A 17,367-nucleotide genomic window follows, 5' to 3' on the forward strand; every position below is an offset into this window, starting at 1 on the left:
GAATCAAAGGTGCTGAAAGTGTTTGGAATGGCTAGATTCTTAGTGTGAAAAAGGACTAAGAATTCCTTAGTCAAATGATTTCATGCATATTTTGCTTTTCTATCTGTATAAAAGTAATAAATAATAAATTTTAATGTCTAAATAAATATGAAACATATCCATCAGTAAGTATAAATTTTTTTCAGTCATAAGAAGAATCTTGTTGGTTTAATTACCAGTGTTTCTTGTTTCTTAGTATTGCCATCACGTCTATTGCAATTGATTTCTTCTTAGAGTCTTCAGATTACTTTTAAAACATTTAATTTAACCGTGTTCTCTCCTGCTCCTCTTAAGCAGCTTCTCAGCAGGCTCAGTGTGCACTCCCAGATCCCCACTGCAGCCCCCGACAGCCTCTGCTTCCCTCACCCCACATCGGGCCTTCTACCCTGACGGTTTTCTTTGACTTTTCTGCTTTTCTTCTCCAACCTTCCGCCTGTGCTCTTGCGCTAGCATCTCTGTCCCTCCTCTTTCTGTGACATGCCGTGCTTTATTCTCCATGTTCCTGAGATACTTGCCACTCTTGTCTCTGTGCAGCTGTCACTATTTCCAAGAACTTCCCGGGTCACTCTGATGCTGACACTGCGGTTACTCTGTCTTCTCACACTGCTCGGTTATTCTCTTTGGACTCATTATTCTATGACCTTTCATGGCGCATGGTGTGTGTTGTCTCCCCGGTCTTTGTCCCTCTCCATCTCTTTCCACTTGAATGTAACTGGGTCAGAGCTGACAGAGTCTTGGGCTGTTTTGCTCACTGTGATGTCTCCAGAGTCTAACGCAGAGGATTCTAAATAAACCCTTGCTAAGTGAATTATTTGACTTGTGAATAGATGAGTGGGTGGGTGACTGGGCTGAGGCCAACACAGGCCCAGTGGGGCAGGCTGATACAAAAGTGCCTATGTAGGTCACTGTGCTGCTGGAGGGCCTGCCTGAGGGAGAGTTCTCAGGGTCAAAATTCAGAAATCCAAATTCATTATTTGGCTTCATGGGAACTAATCACAGGGAATGAGGTAAAAGTTATCCAGAGCTTCTTCTTGAGCTGCATAGTTGGATATATGAATACAGTAATGGAGTAAGCATCAGAAAGCCTAGAGCTTGAGTCTCACCAGCACTGATTGAGTTGGTGAAATGTGCTTCTGTAATGGTTTTGAACTAAAATGTCCCTCAAAGTCTCATGTGTTAAGAAGCAGGGCTTTTGGAAGATGATTAGATCGTGAGGGCTCTAAATAGTACAGGATGAATCCTTTGATAAGCTCATAATTTATGGCATCACTGGAAGGTGATAGAAACTCAGCAGATGGGGCTAGTGGAAGGAAGTGGGTGTGACCTTGAGAACTATATTTTGCCCTGGTCCCTTTCGCTTGGGGTCTTCTCCTTCTCTTTATTTCCTGGTTGCCATGGGGATAACAGCTTTTCTCTGCCGTGGCTCTTCTTCCTCACCACAGTCCTAAATGCAATAAAACCAGCTGACCATGGACTGAAACCTCTGAAACTGATAAACCATGAGCCACAATAAGAAATAACAATAAAAATCACTGGTGTCTTCATTATCTGGCCTATAAAAAGTTGCATTTCTCAAAGGTTTCATCACAGTGATTAAAGAAAAAGGCTGACTAACACACTATCTTACTCATTAGGATATGCAACCCCTCAATTTTCATTCAAGGCCTACTTCCCTCTTTGGTCCCCAGTCCTTCTCTAGCATGTAGAATCCTGGCATTTCCAGAAACTCAATGTTTGCTGTGTGGCAGGGGAGTTTGCTTATAACTCTCAGCTTCAAACTGCCTTTCCATGTTGAGTGTTTGATGCCAGGGCTAGGACACTCCAAGTCCTGCTGTCCTTTCATCAGGGGCTCCTGGAGGAGGGGAAGTGGTGGGAGAATGGCAAGAGGAAGCGAGAAGACTTGCTTTCTGTGTCTCCTGTTCCTCTTATCCACACCACAGCAGTGCTGTGTGCACTGCTAGAGGTGCTGAGTTCGGGTGGTATAGCCATTGCTTGGTCCTTCGTGTCAACCTCGTGGGGTCCCGTTAGGGACAGCAGCACCATCCAAGCTGGTCAGTTCTGCTGCTCATCCTTCATGTGAAGATCTCCACCCCTATATCTTTGGATCTGTCTTTAAGCATATAAATTATAATAATTCTATCTTTTTCTTTGTCTCTCCAGCCCCAGAAGGACTTGTTACTTCCTGTAGTTACAACTTCTGCAAAACTTCAATGTCTAAACTTGTGTTTTCAGTTTTTCAATACCCAGTTAAATAATCTTCACATTAGATTCTCTATAAAAGTCGCTGGTGTCCTCATTGTCTGCAGACGAGATCATTCCTGAGGTAGGTTGAAAAGAAGGATAGCGATGCAGTAGCAGGGCTTTTTATTGTATCTTTTCATTCAGCTTCAGAACCATCCCTCCAAATGAGACTCTATTCTGGTTTTACTTGAATGCTGTAAGTAGGGCATTGACAAGGAGGAGTAAAAGTTAAAATGAAAGAACAGAAGCTTCCTGTTTTCAAAGCAAATGACATTGAACTATGAAAAATATAAAACAGAATTGTGTGAATTATGCAGGTTAACATGATAATGCAAGAAAGAAATTGTTAAAGGCTGTGATTCATAATGTATTATAAAAATAAAAATCAACAAAATTTACTATTCTTTTAAACTTCAATTATATAAGGAGTAGGAAAGGGCAAGCCAAATTGACAGTATATGGAACATTTTGTCTCCGAGTCAACATCATAAGAGGTAGTCATGAGTTTCATATTTAAATTCTGCTTTTTTCCTTGACATGACAAAGATAACTCATTTTTATATCCTGTACTCAAGAAGCCAGTAATGTGGTTGCTCCTCTCTTACATACAGAAACATAATTATTCCTGTATTGTTTTATTTCATTAGTGATATATACACACAATACAATATAATTCACTAGTGATACATACATTCAATAAAGATAGGATGCAGATAAGACAAAAACACTATTACCGAGACAATGTTGCCATTAACATTCCAGTGCATATTCTCCAGGCATTTTCCAGTGTGCTTAGGTATGCATGTCTGTGTGTATGTGCCATTTGGAAAATAAAGATGTGCATAACCTCTTTCTTAAGATATATCAGGACTATGCTTTCATCAATAAGCTCCACAATAGTTCTTTCACTTCTGCCCATTACTGTCAGATTCGTGTCCCACACTTTCCTGTTATGTTCTGAATCACAGGTAATCATGATTCTTAATGCACTCTCCCTCTAACTGCAGATTTGACTCACCAGGGAAAGAGCAGGAGGAGAACGGGGAGACTGGGTATTTCTTTGCCTTCTCTTCATGTTTTACCAACAGCACTGAGTCTCTCCCTTGGCTCTAGCCAGAGCAGCATAGCCCTTTTCTCTATGGCTCCTCCCTGGACCTGCTGGGCTTCCTAATTGGACTCAGCTTCTCACTCTGTGGAGGTTATAAGACAGTGTTAATATGACTGGCTTTGGGAACTGCCTAGGGAAGTTGGTGGTACACACCTGGGGGTATGTCTGGGTGGATTGTGGAAGCAAGACCTTGGGAACTATATCTTGTTCTTGCTCACATCTTTCTATCTGATACTGTTCCTCTGTCTGCTTCCTGGTCACCATTAACTAAGCATTTTTGCCTCACTACAAGTTTCCCCCAGGATGTTCCTGTCTTGAAGAGAGCTAACCATGGACTGTATATCCTGAAACCATTAGCTAATTGATTATTACATTCCTTCAATCTGTGCATATGAGGTATTGCATCTGAGCCACAAGAAAGCTGACAGATACACTCAAGAAGTCTCATCCTCTGCTCTCAATAACACCACTTATTCCCTATTCCCTCCCCCGTCCAGGCCAAAGATGTCACCAGCTTCTGCTGTTGCCCAGTTCTGTACTACTTCTTCATTCCTTGCCTGGGCTCTCCATTCTTCTGTCACCAGCACTCCTAGCTTCGTGGCTGCATGGATGAGACATTTTCCAATTTTGGATATGCCATAATATGTTGAACATTGCTTCTCTACCCAATATTTGGAATATTTCCATTTCATGCCACTATAAACAACTACAATAAATATCTTCATCCACTGGGCTAACTACATCCTAATGGTAGTTTCTCAAAGATGAAATCAAATTGTCTTATTTCCCTCCATATGGTTTATAATTTTTATATACATACTTAAAATGAGTGATAAATAGCATTTTATGAATAATTAATAGAAATAAAGGTGATAATGAAGACTGTGATTTACATGTGTTAGCATAACATAGGTTTTATTGCAGATTTGATACATTTATTTTTCCTCAGTGTTAAAGGGCTTGTAGGAAGCCTCAGAATTTTAAAAAAGAATTCATTGGTATTATGACTGCACTGATTGTAATTTACAGGCTAATCTGAAAATGATCACTATGTTTATGACATGGCATATTCATCTGCTTAGGCTACTATAACAAAAATACCATAGGTCGGGTTAGTAGTTTAAACAGAGAACGTTTTTTTCCTCATAGTTCTCAAAGTGCTGCAAATTGGGTCTTTGGTAAGGACTCTATTTTTGCTTGTATGTTTTCAAATGATCTGTTCATGGTTTGTACTTGGAGAGGAGGGAGAGCGGAGACAAGGGGAGGGAGAAGGCACAGATTCTGCTTTTGTTCTTATGCAAACAATGATTAAATTCCAATGAAGCAGGCTCTGCTTATATGGCCTCATTTGACTTTAACTATGTTACTCTAAATCCAGCCACCGTTAGTGTCAGAATTTCAGCACAATAGTGTTGAGAGCACACAAACATGCTGCCCATGGAACTTGTTAGGTATTTCAAGAGCATTGTCTGTTGTTTTTTGGGTTACATTCCTGTTAAATCTATTACTTTACATTTAAACAGTTTAGATAGTATCATAAATTAACTTTTATTCAGCTATTGCTAGCATATTAATATTTTACCCTGATTTTTAATTAACCAACTTATAAATTCATGGGTCAATTCTAAGAGTTATTTAGTGGCTACAAGTTTATAGATTTGAAATGATCTACAAAACTGTAAAAATAATGGTAAGTTTGCTGCTTCTTTTCTAATATCTATGACATTCAATATCTCTCATCTTTACTTCTAATTTATTATTAGGGACAAATAAATTATTGCATTGACCAAAATTCTCAAAATGATGTTGAATAATTAAATTTTATATCAAATTATTCCTTATAATTCTTGACCTGCATCAGACTGACTCTGATATCTAACTCAGCCATGGCTGTTTATATTCTCTCATTGCTAGTTTTCAAGTGTCCTTCAATATCTGTTTTGTAGGTTGCATTCTTTGTGCATTTATATGTTGTACTACAGTAACAGACTTCCAAATGTTGATTATGCTTCTTTTATGGAATAAGGCTTGCATACTCTCTGTGTAAGTTTGCCCTCTAGCACTAAAATCCATTCCTTGGCCTTCTCCTATTTTTACCCCTAGAGGTAAACTTGCCAACAGAGTTTTTATTATGTCTGTCTAGTGGATCCCTACATCAATGTGTCTAGCATTCAGGAAGACTTTTTTTTCTGTCTGAAGACGGAAGCTACACTACACCTCAGGAATTTTCTTTAATTTGTTTTTGATCGTTGCTTTTGTCTTTCTCCTTTATATGGTCCATTTTCAAATATTATTATAGATGAATGACACCCTTTCATCGGTGTCTCTTTTCTATTTTCGTTACAGTGTGAACATGCGTGGAATATAAGCTTCTCCTCTTAGCCTATTTTTAAGAGTACAGTTCATTGGTATGAGGTATGTTTATGTTACAGGATGGTCACCGCCTCCATCTCTATACTGTCTTGTAAACTGAACTTCTGTATACATTAAAAAGTAAGTCTCCTCTTCCTTCAACCCGAGAAACACTTTACTTTCTGTTTTTACAGTGTTGACTAGTCCAGGTACTTTATATAAATGGGATAATTTGGCATTCAACCATTCTGGTCTATTTCCGTTTGCACGATAGCCTCAGAATTCACGCATACTGTAGAATATGTCAGAACTTTTAAAAGGCTGAATACATCACTTTTTGACTATATCACATTTTTGCCTACCTATTCATCTATGGAAGGGCATGTGAGTTCCTTCTTCTGTTTTAGCTAACAAGCATAAGCTTGTTAGGAATACAGGTGTACAAACATCTCTTAAAATCTATTTGCTACCCCTTTGAATATCTACACTGAAAGATAATTCTGGGTCATACAATAATTTTATTTTTAACTTTTAAATAACTTCCATGGTATTTTCATAACTTTTCATAAGCAATAACTTTTCATTTTCCCTTCAACAGTGTACAAAAGTTCATTGCTTCACATCCTCACTGATAGTTTCTTCTTTCTGTTTAATTTTATTCGATAGTAGCCATCCTGTAGGGAGTGAGGTGGTGTCTCATTAGAGTTTTGCATTCCCTAATGGCTAGAGATGTCAAACGTGTTCATGTGCCTATCAGCCATTTGATTATCTTCTTCAGAAATAAGTCTATTTAAGTCCTTTGCATATTTTAATCCATTTTTTGTTGTGTTATAGGAGTTGTTTATTTATTTCTGGGTTCCAATTCTTTCATAGATATGATTTCCAAATATTTTCTTCCATTCTGTGGGTGGCCTTTTTACTCTACTGACATTGTATTTTAGTGAAAAAATTTCTAACTTTTTGAAGTGTAAGTTTTTTCTTTTGTTGCCTGTGCCTTTAGTGTCATATCCAAGAAATTGCTGGCAAGTTCACTGATGAAGATTTGTGTTCTTAGAATTTTCTTCTGTTAAATCCTTTTTTGTTCGTTTGTTCTTTTTGTTGTTGTTGCTGTTTTTCGTTTTTTTGTACCAGGGATTGAACTCACAACCTTGTGCTCGCCAGGCAAACACACCACTGAGCTAAATCCCCAGCCCTCTGTTAAATCCATTTTGAGTTAATTTTAACACAGCATTAGGTCAGGATGCAACTTCATACTATTGTGTGTGGGAAAGCTTTCCCAGCACCATGTATTCAAAAAACTGTCTTTCTCCATGTCATAGTTTTGCAAAACTTATCAATAGTGATTACATATGCAAGGGTTCATATCTGTGTTTCTATTCCATTATCCCAGCATTTCACTATTTTGGTATTATAGTTTTGTAGATAGATTTGAAAAGAGTAAACCCTCTAGCTTACAGTGTTAAGATTCCTACTTCTTACTTACTTTCTGTCTGGTTATTCTACTCATTTTGGAGACTGAGACACTGAAGTCCTCCAACTATTATTGTAAACTGAATTCTCTCTCTTTGATTGTGTAAGTTTCTACATCATATATTTTGATGGTCATCTACTAAATGTTTATAATTTTTATATCTTCTTGCTGTATTGAAATTTCCTTAATATATAATGATGTCATTTGTTTATCTGTAATATTTTTATTTAAAATCTATTTTATCTGATTCTAGTAATGCATCCTTTACTCTTTTAGCTATTATTTGTGTGAAATATCATTTTCTATTCTATTACTTTTAAACATTTTGTGTCCAATCTCTCTCTCTCTCTCTCTCTCTCTCTCTCTCTCTCTCTCTCTCTCTCTCTCTCTCTCCCATCTAGGAAATTAATATACGTATATTTAAAGTAATTAATTATTGGGGAGAACTTACTTTTGTCTTTTTACCATGTTTTCTTTAAGTCTTACAGATATTTTTCTCCTTCATTTCCTGCATTATTGTCTTTGTGCTTAGTTGGTTTTTAGAGTGAAATATTTAAATTATACTCTCAGCTTGTTTTTTGCCTGATCTAAGCTTGTTTTCTTTGTGAATACTGTAGAGATTACATTTTATACCTCTTTATTGGCAAGTGTTGTCATATTCTCTACTGAATTTGTATCAGTTTAAATTTAATAACATAAAATCCTCTACTCCCTTACAACCGCAGTCTCACTGTTAGAGGTTGAATACTTCACTTATTGGTTCTGATTCTCTGAGGCACTGCATATATGTACAGAATGTGTTCTAACTACAGGGTTTGTGATTTCTCTTCAGAAGATATAAAGGTGTAGTCGAGGATCCCAGATTTCTTGCCACCCACAGATCTGTGTGCCGTCAAAGACTAGCTGTTAAAATGTCACTGACTGCTGTTTTCCTTTCACTATTTTGTCTTTAGTTTTGGGTATATCTGAAGTTCTTCTGCTAATGTGAAAATGTTAATGATATTCAGAACCCTCCAGCAAAAGTGCACAATGTTTGTAAAGCCTGTTTTACTTTGTCAGTGGAAAAAAGGAGCTGTATCTGTGTTACACTTTTCTACTATAATTGCACACTTTTCTACTAAAATTAAATATCTCCTCTTACAAACATAAAGAGTAACCATGGCTTTTGTAATTGTCAGTATGTTTACCTTTATTTAGATCTTCATATTTTCTGTGGCTTTGAATTACTGTCTACAAGCTTTTCATCTCACCTGGCAGGAGTCCTTAGAGAATTACTTGCAGGATAGGTCTAACAGTAACAAGTCCTGTCAGCTTTGATTTATCTGGGGATGTCTTAACTTTTTTTTTATTCTGAAGAGCAGTTTTTTAGTCACTTTCTTGTCACTGAGGCATAATACCCAACACTCAAACTTAAGGAAAAGGGGTTTATTTGGAGTCATTTTTAAAAGAAGAGTTTGTCCACACGTGGGCAGCTCTAAGGCAGGAAGGGGATGATGGAAGGGCCTGGTGGGGGAAGGCTGCTCATGTCATAGTGGCCTGGAAACAGAGAGAAAAGGAAAGATCCAGGGAGAAAGAGACCCCCTTCCAGCTGACACCTCCAGGAACTTCTTGTCTCCATTTTCTATCAGCATATATAGCTATGTAACCTGCTGTTGAGTACACCTACTCTATGGTCCAGTCACCTTCCAGGTACTCTAACTTTGAACAAGTGAAACACTTGGGAGAAGATTCTAGATCTAAACAGTAGCAAGGACTCTGAGTCAATAGCTTTGTTCTTTAAAATATTGCTCATACAGCCACATTTTCTGTTCTCTGAAGTTTCTGTTGAGAAATCTGTGACAGTCTTACTGAGGGTCCTCTGTATGTGACTAATAACTTCTCCATTAGTATTTGGGAATGTTATTTTTGTTTTTCACCAAGTTTGGAAGTTTCCAGTCATTATTTCTTCAGTTCTCTCTGTGCCTCCTTCTTTTTCTGTTTTTCTGCATCTCATAATGAAAATGTTGTTCTTCTTAATACTAATGTGACATCAAAGTTTCTTAGGCTATATTCATTTCTCTTCAACACTGTCTCTGTCTGTTTTCCAGAGTCAGGGATTCTACTACCCTAACTTTAAGGTTGCTCATCCCTTTTTCTACCTGTAACTCACTCAGGTGAATTTGCTTATTTCTGTTGTCATACACTTGAGGTCTACAATTTTTGTTTTGTTTTAAAGTTTTCTGGCTCTTTATTAGTATTTCCAGCTTAATTGTTCATTGTTTTCTTGATTTTCTCTGCATCTTCCTGTAGTTCTTTGCATATCTTTATGACAATTTTTAAAAGTCTTTTTCCAGTGACTCTGCTATATGGTCTTTTCCAGGAACTCTTTTTGGTGACTTTTTTTTTTTTTTCTCTTTTCGAAAAAAAATTCTGTACTTCGTGTGTTTCTTTGTGTACCTTGTATATATTGAATTTAATAATTTGGTAATTCCAGAAATCTTATCATCCTTTTCTACAGGGGTTGTTGTTTCTGTTATTGCTTTGGTTCCTTGTTTCTGGAGTTTTGATTGTCAAAGGCTGTCCTGTGCCAAAGCGCAGCCTGGAACATAAACTTAAGGTCATCGCTGGCCTTTCTGAGCTATGTCTTTTCCTGGGTGCACATAGTTGCTTCCCAATTTTCTCTGTACACGCAAATGCTTTTTTGAATACCTTAGTCAGTAATGTCTGGCTTTGAATGTGAGAAATGAGAAAATGTAAGGGAGAGAAAAAGTGTACTGCCTCTTTAAAATGGAGTAGGAGTGGCTTCCAGCAGAAGGGGAAGGACAATAGCCAAGACTGTCCATGACCTCTGAGGTCAGAAGCAGAACCAGCAGTCAACACAGATCCCTGGTGTTTAGAGGTCAGAGTCCTTGCTTCCCACCCTGGCACCTGCAAGCTTCTGCCAAGTGATCCAGGAGCATGTTCCAGTTACCTCTGGGGTCTGGGGACAGGAAGGCTGCCTGCCTCTGTGCAGAGAACTGAAATGGATCAATGAGTGAACAGAGTTTGTCATCCTAGCCTATCCCTGGTGTCACAAGTCTTCAAAAGTTTCCAGACTTCTGAAGTGATCACCTCATCCAGATTTCAGCCAGGGCAGCCATTGTCTGTGTTGGGGATGGATTCTGGTTGCTTCCTACCTGACGTCTTAGCTGAATCTTTTCCTTGTCTTCCTTTTGAGGACAGACATAACTAAGGAAATGACTGGGAAAGAGCAGAAGGCCACCTTGGAGCCCACTTTCTGACACTAGTTCCAACTCTGAGCTAAGCATTAGCCCAGGACCAGGATGCCCAGATCTAATTACAGTGGGAGAAAGTAACCAGATAAGTTAGTTAACGCACAGTAAGTGCATAACCTGTATGCCCACAGTCTTCTGCAACTCTTGGTCAACCCTAACTCTAATTACTGTGCACTCACTAGACTGATTGGACACCTTAAAAGTTCCTCCAAGGACCATAATAGGTGCAAAACTACACCACCCAAAGGAGGGCTCAGCCAAGCCATTCATTGACAGAGTCACACTGTGCACCAACTGCTCAATCCTATCCCAAACCCCAACACTTCAAGTCTTCAGCTCTAAGACCCCTCAGGCTGTGAGGTCTTCTCATGTTCCCGTCCTGCAGAATGTACCTTTCTCCCTTTCAACTACATTTGAACTTGCTGCTACTTTTGGGTATCCTACTCAAAACACATCAAGAACCCGGATAATCCCTTCAATGTGGTAACGCTCTATGAATACATTTGCCCTAATCAACATGATTCTTTCTGTAATTCTGGAAAAATTCTTTATCCTTTCATCCAATTAACAAATTTTAGTTTAAAAATCTTTTCTAAAATCAGACACACATGAGTAAACATTGTATTGCCTCCCTAATGTGAGAAGCTGAAATTATATATGCAATATATATATATATATACTATATATAGAAATTATATATTGTATATATAGTATATAGTATATATAATATATATACATACTATATATAATATATATGTACTATATAGTATATATATACACTATATATATAGAAAACTATATATATATATATATATATATTTGTATGTATGTATAAAAGATAGCTAAATAGTTATACTACTGATTTTTTTTTGTCTTTTTCATTTTTATCAGTACCAGGGATTGAACTCACGACCACCTCCTTGCAAGGCAGGTGCTTATGCTGCTGAGCTAAATCCCCAGCCCCTATACTACTGATTTTTCAGAGCTCATTGAATAGAAAAGTTTCTGCTAGTATTGTTTGGATGATTAAACACAAATATCTTGTACTCTGAGTAACTCTGAAGATAACAGTAGGCAATGCATAGGTGATTGTTACCCCCTAATTGTCATGTTTTGAAATTTTGTTTTTTTCTCCTTAAAATAAAAAAGAAAATAAATAAATAAATAATATTTTGCCATCCAAGCATTCATGATATTTCCAATGTAATTATGTCATAACCTATGGACAATTGTTCCTCATCAAGTATTATTAACATCATAGATACAAGTTTTACTTGGGTCTTACTGAAAATTATAAACAATAATTATTAGCGCATGTTTTTATCTTTCATACCTGGGTTTCATTAAAAATTATAAATCCAAATGTTTAATATATATATATATATATATATATATATATATATACATTTTTAACTTTCTTTTCTTGTGGAAATTTCTTATAATTTCTTACAGTGGTCTCTTTGTTGGGAACTATTGAATGTTTTCATACGTTTGCGTCTTTTTCTCTACTTGTGGATTATTAGGAAGACACAGTATATTTATTTTGTTTCTGTGTTGGGAGCCGAAATAGATACAGTCAGCACTGAAATTAGAGCACAGTTTTGGTACAAGACTTGTAAAAGCAATTGCTTTCCTGGTCTGTTTTTGTTATTAAATGTATACACACACACTTCTGTATACATATATTTACTCTGAAGAGCAGTGATCTTTAAAGTGTTCCATGTGGGAAGGGAGGAAGGACAGAGGAGCGCAGTAGGTGAGGGAGCCTGGCGCACTGGGATGCTGAGGGAGGGGAGAAGTCCGTGAGACTGACGTAGCCGGTGTGGTGAGGGATGTGGAGAGGCAGAAGGCTAGAGGATTTTGCCAGCATGAGGATTTTGATATCTCCCTCACGTGGCAAAAAGAAAATGAGATATAATTAACTTTAAATGAATATTTTTAGTTGAATGCAAGATACTATGAAACATAATTATTGAAGGTATAAAGTTAAGATGTCCATAAATGTAAGCCGTTTAGTAGGGTAAACACAAGGCACCAAGAAATCACAGCAACTGTGGAGAACCACCTGGATGACTCTCCTTGAAATGAGAGAAATTATCTCCGTTTTGGCTAAACCTGGCCCAATTTCCCTTTACTGATATATACAGAGTTAGATAGAACTCTTGCTTATACTTTTAATTGGCTTTAAGCAATGCAAATCAGTCTACCTGCAGCCTGATAGTTTCCAAAAAATGTGTGAGCTGGACAGGAAGGAGAACCATACTCCATTCTGTTGACTGGGATTGAGCCTCAAGATAAGAGGCTACGACTTCATGGAGCATAAAAGATTACACACCAGAGCTGAAGCCCTGACCTCAGAACATCAGATACTACCTCCAACCGTGTTATGTAGATTACTGTTTCTGCATATCTTTCTCTCTGTGTATTGCAGAGGTGATTCAGGCCACCTACCCAGCCCTGCTCACGACACTCACATGCTTCCTGCCACACTCACAGCCACTCACTTTTGAGCCACTCCTCTCACTGAGAATTAATAAAACCCAAGTTTGGCCTTTGGTTGAGGCCTTTGCTCCAGTTAACCATCACCCTAGCTGGACTTAGGACCCCCATGTCTCCCACAGCTATAGATACGTCTTAGTGTCTCTATTCCTGCCATGGGTTGTGCTGAAGTGGTAGATTGGAATTAACTCACTAGAATTCCAATAACCTTCCTTTGGGAATTAAAAAAATAAACTTCCTGAACTATGAGGAGGATGAGGGATGGCTCTGTGTATAACAGGGTTTGGAACTCTTAAAATCTGCCAGCTCTTCTTACTGAATTCTCCGTTTTTTGTGAAGTGGTTTCAGTGACAATCCTGAGAGGCATGGTGCACCTTTTCTTTCCTGACAATAATCCAATAGATCATCAAGTTCTATGGATTTCGCCTTCAAACTGGTTCTCAAAATTGTCCTTTCTCACTGTTTATGTAATCATGTTCAAGCTGCTGGTCTCCCTGGTTCTACTCTGTCTCATGCCTATACCCACCCACTGAGGCTGAGTGAACTGATTACACCATTTGGATCCTCCAAATACTTACATCTTTCCACTGCACTTTGAATAAAATCCAAGACCTTAATGTGGCTTGTAGGTTATATGGTCTTAAATTCCTTTCTAATCTTCAAGTTCAGTGTAAGCAACTTTTTCTCTTAATTACTGTTATGGCTGATACACTGTGTCAACTTGAGAAGACTAGACGCTTAACTAAGTAACTCAATGGATTACCATCCTGGGATGTAAAGGATATGCCTTTACTTTGCTAGGATATGGTTATTGTATGAATCTGAGAGGTAAGAAATTTAACTAAGTGATTCAGCAGGGGGCCAGGTTCCCCACTTTGTAACATCCTCAACCTGTGCAAGAGGAGGGCACCCAGTTGGTGTGAGTGCTACACCCACACAAAGTGCATAGCCTGCTTACTGTACCAGGAGAAAAAGAGGCGTGCTCGCTCCTTCTTTTGCTCTTGTTGCTTTGTTGTCTTTTGCTGCCTTGACCTGCTGTCCTTGTACCATGCCATCCTGCTTTGGAGCCAGCTGATTATAGAATGAAACCTCCACAAACTGTGAGCTAAATGAACCTTTCCTTTCTTAATTTTGGCTGTCGGATATTTTGTCCCAGCAATGAGAGAAAAGTAACTAAGACAATTACCTTTCCTGGCTCTTACAGCTTCTGCAGCACACAGACCTCTTTTCTAACCCCAGGCACTTACATATGCTATGTTCTCTCTGGGGTATATTTTTCCTTCCCAGGAAAAAAAAGAGACCTTTACCTTCTTCCTCTCTGATGTCTCCAGGGATATGTCAGTTCCTCAGAAAGACCTGGCCTTACATGTTATATCTATTTAAAATTCTGCTATTAGTTTCTTAACATCTCTTTTATATTCTAAAGGATTTACTCTACAGTTCAGAGTTTGCCATGAATAGAAGGCTACTTAGTCTGGAAGGTGGGAGAAGGATTTTGTTTCCCGGAGTACTTTATCAGTTTGGCTACTTCCAGCTAAAGGTGGCAGGTGTTGTGAGTTGGCCTTCACCAACTACGCATCCAGGGATGGGCTACAGAAATCCTCCCCCATCACCTGAAGGTCACCAAGTCTTAGCCTTGGACACCTTGTCTCACCCCAAAGTTATTGCATAGCCATTTCAACTGAAGATCTTCTTATGGCACGAGCAAGGTCTCTGAAGAAGAAATATGTGGTCAGTACAAGTTGAGTTGTGCTGTGGAGGGGTTAAAGGATGGGAAGGGGAATGGGAGAAAAAGAAAAAGCAAGATATACCCTGTACAGGTACGAATTACCTGTGATGGATCTTATCACTATGTGAATCTAAAATGTACCAATAAATTTTTAAAAAACAATAAAAAGATTATTAAATGCTTCACTAATAATTTTATATTAGTTACATGGTAAAATAGTATTTTGGATATTAGGTTATATAAAAGTTATCAAAATTAATTGCATTTGTCTCTTTGTGGATTTTAAAGCAGACATTAGAAAATAGAAGACTACATATATAACTCATATTGCATTTCTGTTGTGAGATTTGCTCTAGGCTTTGCAGAACAGGGGACCAGACCCTATTTCCATTCAGCAGCACCAGCTCGAGGGGTGACCACTAAGCCACAACTCTAGATGGTCTTTCTGTGAGTACAGAGGGAAAAATATTCTATTTTTTTCTTAATAAGTCAGCTTTGGGGAAAAGACACAAAGTAGTTTCTTGATCACAGTTGCCATCACACCAACGCTGCAACTTCATCACAGTCTGAATTATATGTGAATTATTTGATTAGTGCTTGATTCGTATCTTCTAGATTGTAAGCTCTGTGATGGTAGACACTATTTTAGTTTTGTTCACTTCTATACCCCCAACGCTTGGGGAATTTTTAGTGAATCTCACAATCTCTATGGAAGAATATATAGGAGTGTAGTAGGGTAAGGCTGTCAAGAAGAAATGCTTCGAGTTAAATTCTGAAGGATGATTAGGAGTTCATTACATAGGAATAAAGATGGACACATTATCAGAAGCAATCTGTAGATAAAGCAACCCATGTAAAATGCCAGAAAAAAAAAGAACATTTTTCATAGAACTGGAAAAAAATCCCAAAGAAGAGAACAGAACAGCCAAAGCAACCTTGAACAAAAAAAAGCAAAGCAGGAGGATTCGCAATACTAGGTTTCAAGGAAACTAGAGTAACAGAAAAAGGTGATACTGGCACAATAAGCATGTAGTCCAGTGGACACAGAAATGACCCTGTGACTCCTTAGCCATTTGATGTCTGAGATAGGGATCAAAACATATGGTAAGATAAGACGGCCTCTGTAACACATGGTGGAGGAACACTGGCCAACCATGTTCAGAATGAAACTACACCTGTATCTTTCACTCTGTACTAAAAATCAAAATGGACTGAAGACCTAGATATACAATCAAAAGCTTCAAAAGTGCCTAAGGTTATCACAGGGGAAACATTTGAAACCATAGGTACAAGCAAGGACTGCCTGAACAGAGCTCCAATTGCACAGGAAATAACATCCAGAGTCATCAAATTTAAAACTTCTGCACAGCAAAGGAAACCAGCAACAGAGAAATGCATTGTAAACCTGTCCAAGCAGAATTATGATTGGCAAGATGGACCACGAGGGTCTTTATTTCTTTTTCTAATGTTGCTTATTACAAAAGAAAACCAAAACGCTAGATTTGTGATCCCCTTGGACTGTGGATAGGGTCTTGGTTATTTTTCTGTTGTTGCATAATACCCTTCAGTGGGTACCCTTCAATACTTCTGTTGAAACATAATACCCAACACCTAAAATTAAAGGAGGAAGGGTTTATTTGGCTCAGTTTGTAGAGGTTTGAGCCCATAATCAGCTAGCTCCAAGGCATGGCGAGGGGCACTGCAGAGTAGGCAGGAGGCAGAAGCAGCCAAGCAGCCATAGAAGCAGCAGTAGAAGCTGCTTTCTGTCCTTTATCCAGGTTACCTGCACTTATAGCAGGTGGGACTCACACCCTGCATAGGAAACCTTTAATCCCAGTGTTGCATCCTAAATCCCAACATCACACAGCCTAGATCCAGCCATCGCTGAAAAGGCCCGCCTGTGACTGCATGAAGATTGAGGGGGGACATCTAGATACAAGCTATAACAGTGGGGCAGGGGTAATGCAGAAGAGCAGGAGAAGCAAGGTCATTACATTCCAGGGTGGAGGGTCAGCAGGGAACCTTGGGAAGACTCATGCATTCTGATGTTGAAAACAGACTTAAACAAATTTAAAGTTCACAGTTATCCTTGAAGCTAATTAATGCTTTTTTTCCTTTAAAATAGTGTTTTTTTCTTCCTTTAATGAAGGACTGGAGGGGTTGGTCACTCTGGAAGGTGCTAAACCAGATGTTCACCGAATCAGTGCAAAAGCAATAAGCACAGATAACCAACATAATTTCTTTGTCAGCAGAGTATGTCCTGTTATCTATGGGCTCACTTTCCATGCAAATATGTTAAATGAAAAATACCAAGGATAAATAATGTATAAGTTTTAACTTGCTTTGTGTTCTGAATTTTGTGATGAAATCTCACTCCTGCTCTGTCCTACAGGGAGACACGAATCCTCCCTGTATCCAGCAGGTCCACATTGTGAGCCCTGTACCACATAGCCACTCAGTTGCCTCCTTGGTTATCAGATCAACTGTCACAATGTCACACTCCCTGTGTTCAAGTCACTTGTGCTTTACCTAATGAGGGCCCAAAGCACAAGTGACAGTGGCAGTTCAGATATGGCAAAGAGAAGCCGTAAAGTGTCTCCTGTAAGTGACAAAGTGAAAGCACAATACGACATTGAGAGATGAGAGAAAGGAGAGAGGACAGTCACATAACTTT

This window comes from Cavia porcellus, unplaced genomic scaffold (assembly GCF_034190915.1).
Source record: "Cavia porcellus strain 051 isolate PalLab524CR breed Dunkin Hartley unplaced genomic scaffold, mCavPor4.1 scaffold_23, whole genome shotgun sequence".
Lineage (NCBI taxonomy): Eukaryota > Metazoa > Chordata > Mammalia > Rodentia > Caviidae > Cavia > Cavia porcellus.